Genomic DNA, 6,542 nt, shown 5'->3' with positions numbered 1-6,542 from the left:
GTATCGAAAACGTTATGTGAAAGCCAGCGGATTTCGATTTGTTTACGTTTCGTTTTAGCTTTATTAACTGATTTTCGCGTTGCTATTTGATTATTTTCAGATACAGTGTTGAAATATAAATAAGAATCCTTCCATCAAAGTAAAACACTTGGCGAAAAAGTAAATACTTTATGATTTATGTGGTTTGTTTACTTTTTGAATCAGGTCAATTTGTGCGTAATTCAGTAGTGTTTATAATATGTGCGTAATTCAGTAGTAATTTTATTTAAATAATATGAGTTTATGGGCACTTAGCTTAAACTTATGATATGAATTTCGCCGAAATAATGCATAATTAGCATTTTACAATGTTTGTTTACATTTTGCATTATCTTATTTTATGATTAAATCTGAAATTTTTTAAACTTCTTTTTGATAAAATGTGGTTATTTATTCTTAGTACTGTACCCTAATAAGGAAATTAATTCCAATTGACGCGTATTTAACATTTTACATGGTTTGTTTACATTTTGCATTCGGCCGTTTTTTCGGTAATTCTGAAGTGTTTTTGACCGGTTTTTCGGTAAAATGTTAGTTAGTGGCCTTGTATCTTATAAATAAGAAAGAAATTTAGTGGAAAATACGTAAAATAAAGGTTCTGAGTAGTTTGTTTACATTTTGTTTGGGCGATTTTTAGCGTTTAAAATGAGCGATTTTCGCACACAATGTTTTTTTAATAAAATAAGAGTCGATTACATTTGAAATTAAATCGAATTAACCATTAATTAACGATTTTCGAAATTTCGCCTTATTTCGAAAAAAGGTCGGTATTTTCTAAGTCCACACATCTCGTAAAACGTTCCTACAAAATTTGGCTAAGTTTCGAAAAATCGCGTTTTTCAACGCCGAAAATATTTCTAAGCCCAAAAAAATACGAAGTACGAGATTTAAAAGTGCGAGAAAATGACAAAGTCCAACTACGAGAAAAAACGACAAAGTCCCGAAAATCGCGAAAATATTTCAAAGTCCAAAAAAACACAGACGAAGAGCGACCGTAACCCACACGGGGAAACGAGAAGTTCGTATTAGCGTTTTTGCAAAAAAACACCACGGCGAGGGGTCCACGTCGGGAGAAAGCATGCCGAGCTACCGTCACCCTGAAAAACAACCTGTTTGCGCACATGACTGTCGCCACCTTATATGTGGGGTAGTGGTTGACGAGATCGAACGAGGCACGCGTTGCGTCGTATTTCGATTCTCGCTCAGGCACGGAGGCTCGTACGTTGTTATGGTCAATCGCAAAAGCGTGGAGTACCGCTACGACTGAGAGCTATTCCGTGACGGAACGTTGCACTGGCGTCTCTTTATGCTGGGCGGCGAACCTCCTGGGCGCAAAAGCTCTTCACGGGCACGGCTGTGGAAGGGTCGAGGGTTTGGCTACCGCTCCGACCGCAAAGCAGACGTGACGGATTCGTTTGTGCGCTCCCATGAGTTCTTCATGGGAGTGGTGCGTTCGTTTCCTCTCGTTATTCTGGCTTTTAATGAACGGTAAGGAGACAGCCGTTCCTTCGTAGCGAAAGGTCTGCGGGCAGGGACGATATACCGACTGGTTGTTGAGTTGGCTACCGCTTCCGGTCGGGAAACGTCTTTGATCGGTTGCACGCAACTTATCGCGAAGTTCTTTCGTGATGGAGGAGTGTGCGACCCTCCTGCGGACCGGCGTAGTAGCTCTCTTGTCCCTAGGGCCTCCCTCGTCTTCGGGAACTTCGTGTTCGCCGCTAGACGGGGTTGAGAACTGAAAACTTTCACAGCGAGTCTGCGACCAGCTCGGCCCCCGTGCCGTTGCTGGGCGTCCAGACCCGTAATAATAAAAATTGAAACACGGGACCTTTTGAATCTGCGTCCAACGCAGTAAAAATAGCCTCTCCATGCCCACGAAGGCTCACCTCCCGGCGCTGATGCCGTGGAGGACGTAGTGAGTTTTGAACCGCTACCGAAAGCACGAGATAATAAATCTGTGCGTATGAAATAAAAGAGGGAGCCGCCTGTACAACGGCTCCCAGCGCATTTTCCAAGGTGTGCGCTAAGAAATTGGTGGATTCGAGTTGCTCGCAGCTCGAACGTTCTATGAACGTAAAAAAGCTACCTGGCCATGCATGTCTAAGTACATGCCGTATTAAGGCGAAACCGCGAATGGCTCATTAAATCAGTTATGGTTCCTTGGATCGTACCTTACTACTTGGATAACTGTGGCAATTCTAGAGCTAATACATGCAGCAGAGCTCCGACCCTCTGGGGACGAGCGCTTTTATTAGACCAAAACCAATCGGACCTCGTGTCCGTATCATGTGGTGACTCTGTATAACTTTGGGCTGATCGCACGGGCTCGTCCCGGCGACGTATCTTTCAAGTGTCTGCCTTATCAACTGTCGATGGTAGGTTACGCGCCTACCATGGTCGTAACGGGTGACGGGGAATCAGGGTTCGATTCCGGAGAGGGAGCCTGAGAAACGGCTACCACATCCAAGGAAGGCAGCAGGCGCGCAAATTACCCACTCCCAGAACGGGGAGGTAGTGACGAAAAATAACAATACGGGACTCTTTTGAGACCCCGTAATTGGAATGAGTACACTCTAAATCCTTTAACGAGGATCAATTGGAGGGCAAGTCTGGTGCCAGCAGCCGCGGTAATTCCAGCTCCAATAGCGTATATTAAAGTTGTTGCGGTTAAAAAGCTCGTAGTTGGATCTCAGTTCCAGACGGGTGGTCCGCCTACCGGTGGTTACTGCCTGTTCTGAACAGCCAGCCGGTTTCCTTTGATGATCTTCACCGGTTGTGTTGGGTGACCGGCAAGTTTACTTTGAAACAATTAGAGTGCTCAAAGCAGGCGTGACGCCTGAATAATGGTGCATGGAATAATGGAATAGGACCTCGGTTCTATTTTGTTGGTTTTCGGAACACGAGGTAATGATTAAGAGGGACAGACGGGGGCATTCGTATTGCGACGCTAGAGGTGAAATTCTTGGACCGTCGCAAGACGAACTACTGCGAAAGCATTTGCCAAGAATGTTTCCATTAATCAAGAACGAAAGTTGAATGTTTACCTTTTGAACTTCATGTTTTGCACCGGGACTTGTGATCTTTTATCCCAGTGACTAAATTTTCTTATAGAAGATTTATTTTACCTGGGAGTAACTAGCCGATAACTGGGTGCATCGACAGTTCGGTTTTACGGCCCGTTGGACGATTTTAATATTTTTAGCGCAGAACTATTATTTTAGGGTGTTTATTGTATTTTTAATGTATTAATGTGTTTTTATGGTCTGAATTTTATTTTGAAGAGTGTTTGATGACTGGTTTTTATAGTGATTTGATTTTGTGTTTAAATTTAAGTTTAGTGAAAGATTTTAGATTTTAGAGTAAATTTCTAGCACAAATTATATGATTACTATTAATGTTGGAGATTTTTACTTGTACAGATAATGGAGTTTTGATTCAAAGTGATTTAACTTAAACCTTTTTTTATATAAGCTCAATTAGTATATTTATGTAATTTATGTGAATAAATTATTGTAAGTCCCATAGCCGACAATGTCACAAAACAAAGCTAGCATCGAAGATACATTGGAGTCAATTGACATGGATAATAAAAACGATATAGCATCGGTAATTAAACAGATGAATAGGATTGTTGACAATTTAAAAGAGAAACGGATTCCAAAGGCACTTGTTGAATCTCTTAGTAATGGAATTTTATTTATCACAGAGTGGGTTTCTAATAGATGTTTAGAGAATTTGAGCGAGAAGAAATACAATGACTTAGATGATAAAATTAACTTTTTGATTGAAGAGGTCTCTGAAGTTAAAGGAAAGATGAATGGAAAAAGTGAACAGAGAGAGGAATGGCGGGAAGTGAAAAGCAAGAGAAGAGAAAAAAGAGAGAGAGAGCGGTAGAGAGGACAACGAGATCATCTTAAAACCAATTAAGGAAGGAGTGGACGTCTATGATGAGATGAAATGTAATATTAACCCGGCGAAGATTGGCGTGGCAGTTAAGAAATCTTATTTGAGAAGAGATGGAACCATGGTGGTTCAATTGAGCAATAAAGATGAATGCAAGACTCTAGAAAGAGAAATAAAAATGAACGATAATCTGAATCAGGTGGTCACACCTAGAAGAAGAAAATTTATTCGACCACGTTTGATTATATATAATGTTGAGGATGATGTTGAGGATGAGAGAATTCAGCAAAGTCTGACAAGATTTTGCAACTGTGACGGTAACTGTGCCAGACTTCTATTTAGAATTAGTGCCACTGAGAAATGTGTTTCTCACCGGGTTTTTATGGTGACTGGAGAATGTCAAAAGACATTCATTGAAGATCAAAGAGTATTAGTAGATTGGAAATCCTACCCTGCCAGACTCTTCTTGAGACCTAAGAGATGTATCAATTGCTTGGCATTTGGCCATGTCAAAAAGGATTGTGTAAATTCGATAGCTTGTAGCAAGTGTGCGAAAACTCATGAAAAAGGTAATTGTAAAGAGGAGGAGGTATGCTGCATAAATTGTAGAGACTATAATAAGAGATTCAATATGAAGTATAACACAGGTCATAATGCATTTTCGAGAGAATGTCCAGTGTATATTCAGGAAATGAATTTTATAAAAGATCACTTAGATATTTAATTATTATTATATATTTGGTCGGCTGGGACTTTTAAATTAATTATTTTTTGTTGTGTAAATAGATTGGAATCATATTTTATAAATATTGTAATCCAGAAGAGTGTACTGATAGTCTTATCCCTCACCTCCAGTAATTATAACTTTTTTTTAATTGTTTGATCATATCATAGACAATATTTTGGAAAGGTGTTTGGCAATTGAGATTTTATGGTAAACTTGGGTTTACCTTGATTGATTTTAATTATATATTTTACTTAAATTTTTATAGTTCACTGAAGTGTTATTTGGTGATTGAATTTTAATTGTAAATATTGGTTTTATTGATTTTAATTGCACATATATATATTGTGTTTTACTGATTTTAATTGTACATATATACATATATTTTATTGAAAGATTTGACAATTGTGTTTTTAATTGTAAGGTTTGTTTTTTAGCTGTATAAATTCATTTTAACTTGGATTTGTATGGAGGCTTATAATTTAAAAATTTTAAACAGTAATTTGAATCACTGTAATGCAGCAGCATGCCAACTCTCTGCAATTCAAAAGATCTCGAAGGAGCCCCCACATATTGTAACGCTGCAGGAGCCTTATTATGTAAGAGATAAAATTGCCCACATTAGTGGAGAGCAATTAATCAAAATAATGGTAGAGCTGCTATAATAGTCATAGATAAGAACATTGATTTTATAGTGGATTATATTTTTGAATGCATCGTCGCTATTACAGTTTTTATTGAAGGAAAGAAACTAGCTATTATATCTGTTTATTTTTCTCCGGCAGAAAACCTGGAGGATTACTTACATAAACTGGAAAATGTTTTTAATTCATACAGCTATAATTTTATTATTTTAGGAGATTTTAATGGGAAGAGTTTTAACTGGGGGGCAAATGAGTTGGATGCTCGGGGTCTATTGACCTATGATTTTATTATATACAATTCTTTGAAGATTTTAAATTATAAGGATTTTACACCTACTTTTTTGTCAGCCGTTGGAGCCGGATGGACAGATCTTGTTTTATGCTCCTCAGAAATGGATATCGCAAAAACTGGATACTCTGTTTTGGATGAAGATACATTAAGTGACCACAAATATATCATGGTCAGTCTTCATGATTTACACATCGAGGATAAAGAATTACCTAAATATTCCAGAAATAAACAAAGAATACAACTTATGATCAGGCGTAGTAAAAGAGAATTCGAGGATCTGGAGGCTAAGATTTGTAGAACGGAAAGTTCTGCGGAGCTCAATGAAATGGTATGTGGTCTTGAGAACCTTATTATCAGAAAGATGGATCAATACCTTAAAATAAAGAAGAAGGGGAAGGACGAAAATGAAAAGGTTAAATGGTGGAATGATGAACTGACAACCTTAAAAAGAAGAGTTAGAGCTCTAAGGAAAAGCTTCCAGGTCAAGGATATTCCTGAAGAAATAAAGACAAAAAGAATAATGGACTACAAGACTAGGGCCTGGTTTAGGAAAAGAATTAGGTGTGTCAAAAGGAACTATAGAGAAGAACTGTTTCTGAGGAATAACTTATATTATGACAAATTTTATAGAATTGCCTCGGGAAAAAGAAGAGGCAAAGAGATTTTGAAGAGAGAGATTGATAAGGAAGATATTGGGTTGAGTGATAAATATGATGAAATTATTAGAGGACTTTTGAATATTGAGGAGAGCGAGGAGAGAGATCTGGGGGATGTGGACTTTGGAAAAGATGAAACAGAAGAGGAGAAAAGTTTTACAATAGAGGAGATATATATTGCAATTAATGAGTTAAGAGACCGCTCGGCTCCAGACCCAGACAAGATTGGTGTCATTGTTGTTAAATGTTTATTTGAATATTTTACCTCCTTTTTTCTAATTTTA

The 6,542-nt window shown here is 38.1% G+C and overlaps 1 pseudogene; it reads left to right on the top strand.

The window, feature by feature from the left end:
- Positions 1–2,077: 2,077 nt before the first annotated feature.
- Positions 2,078–3,124, top strand: LOC146993755 (small subunit ribosomal RNA; annotated as a pseudogene).
- The last annotated feature ends 3,418 nt before the right edge of the window (positions 3,125–6,542 follow it).

The sequence above is a fragment of the Stegodyphus dumicola genome, chromosome 12 (assembly GCF_044657685.1).
Source record: "Stegodyphus dumicola isolate Sdum_Otavi_A_Nest chromosome 12, ASM4465768v1".
Taxonomy (NCBI): Eukaryota; Metazoa; Arthropoda; class Arachnida; order Araneae; family Eresidae; genus Stegodyphus; species Stegodyphus dumicola.
This window is presented reverse-complemented; position numbering and strand designations above follow the sequence as displayed.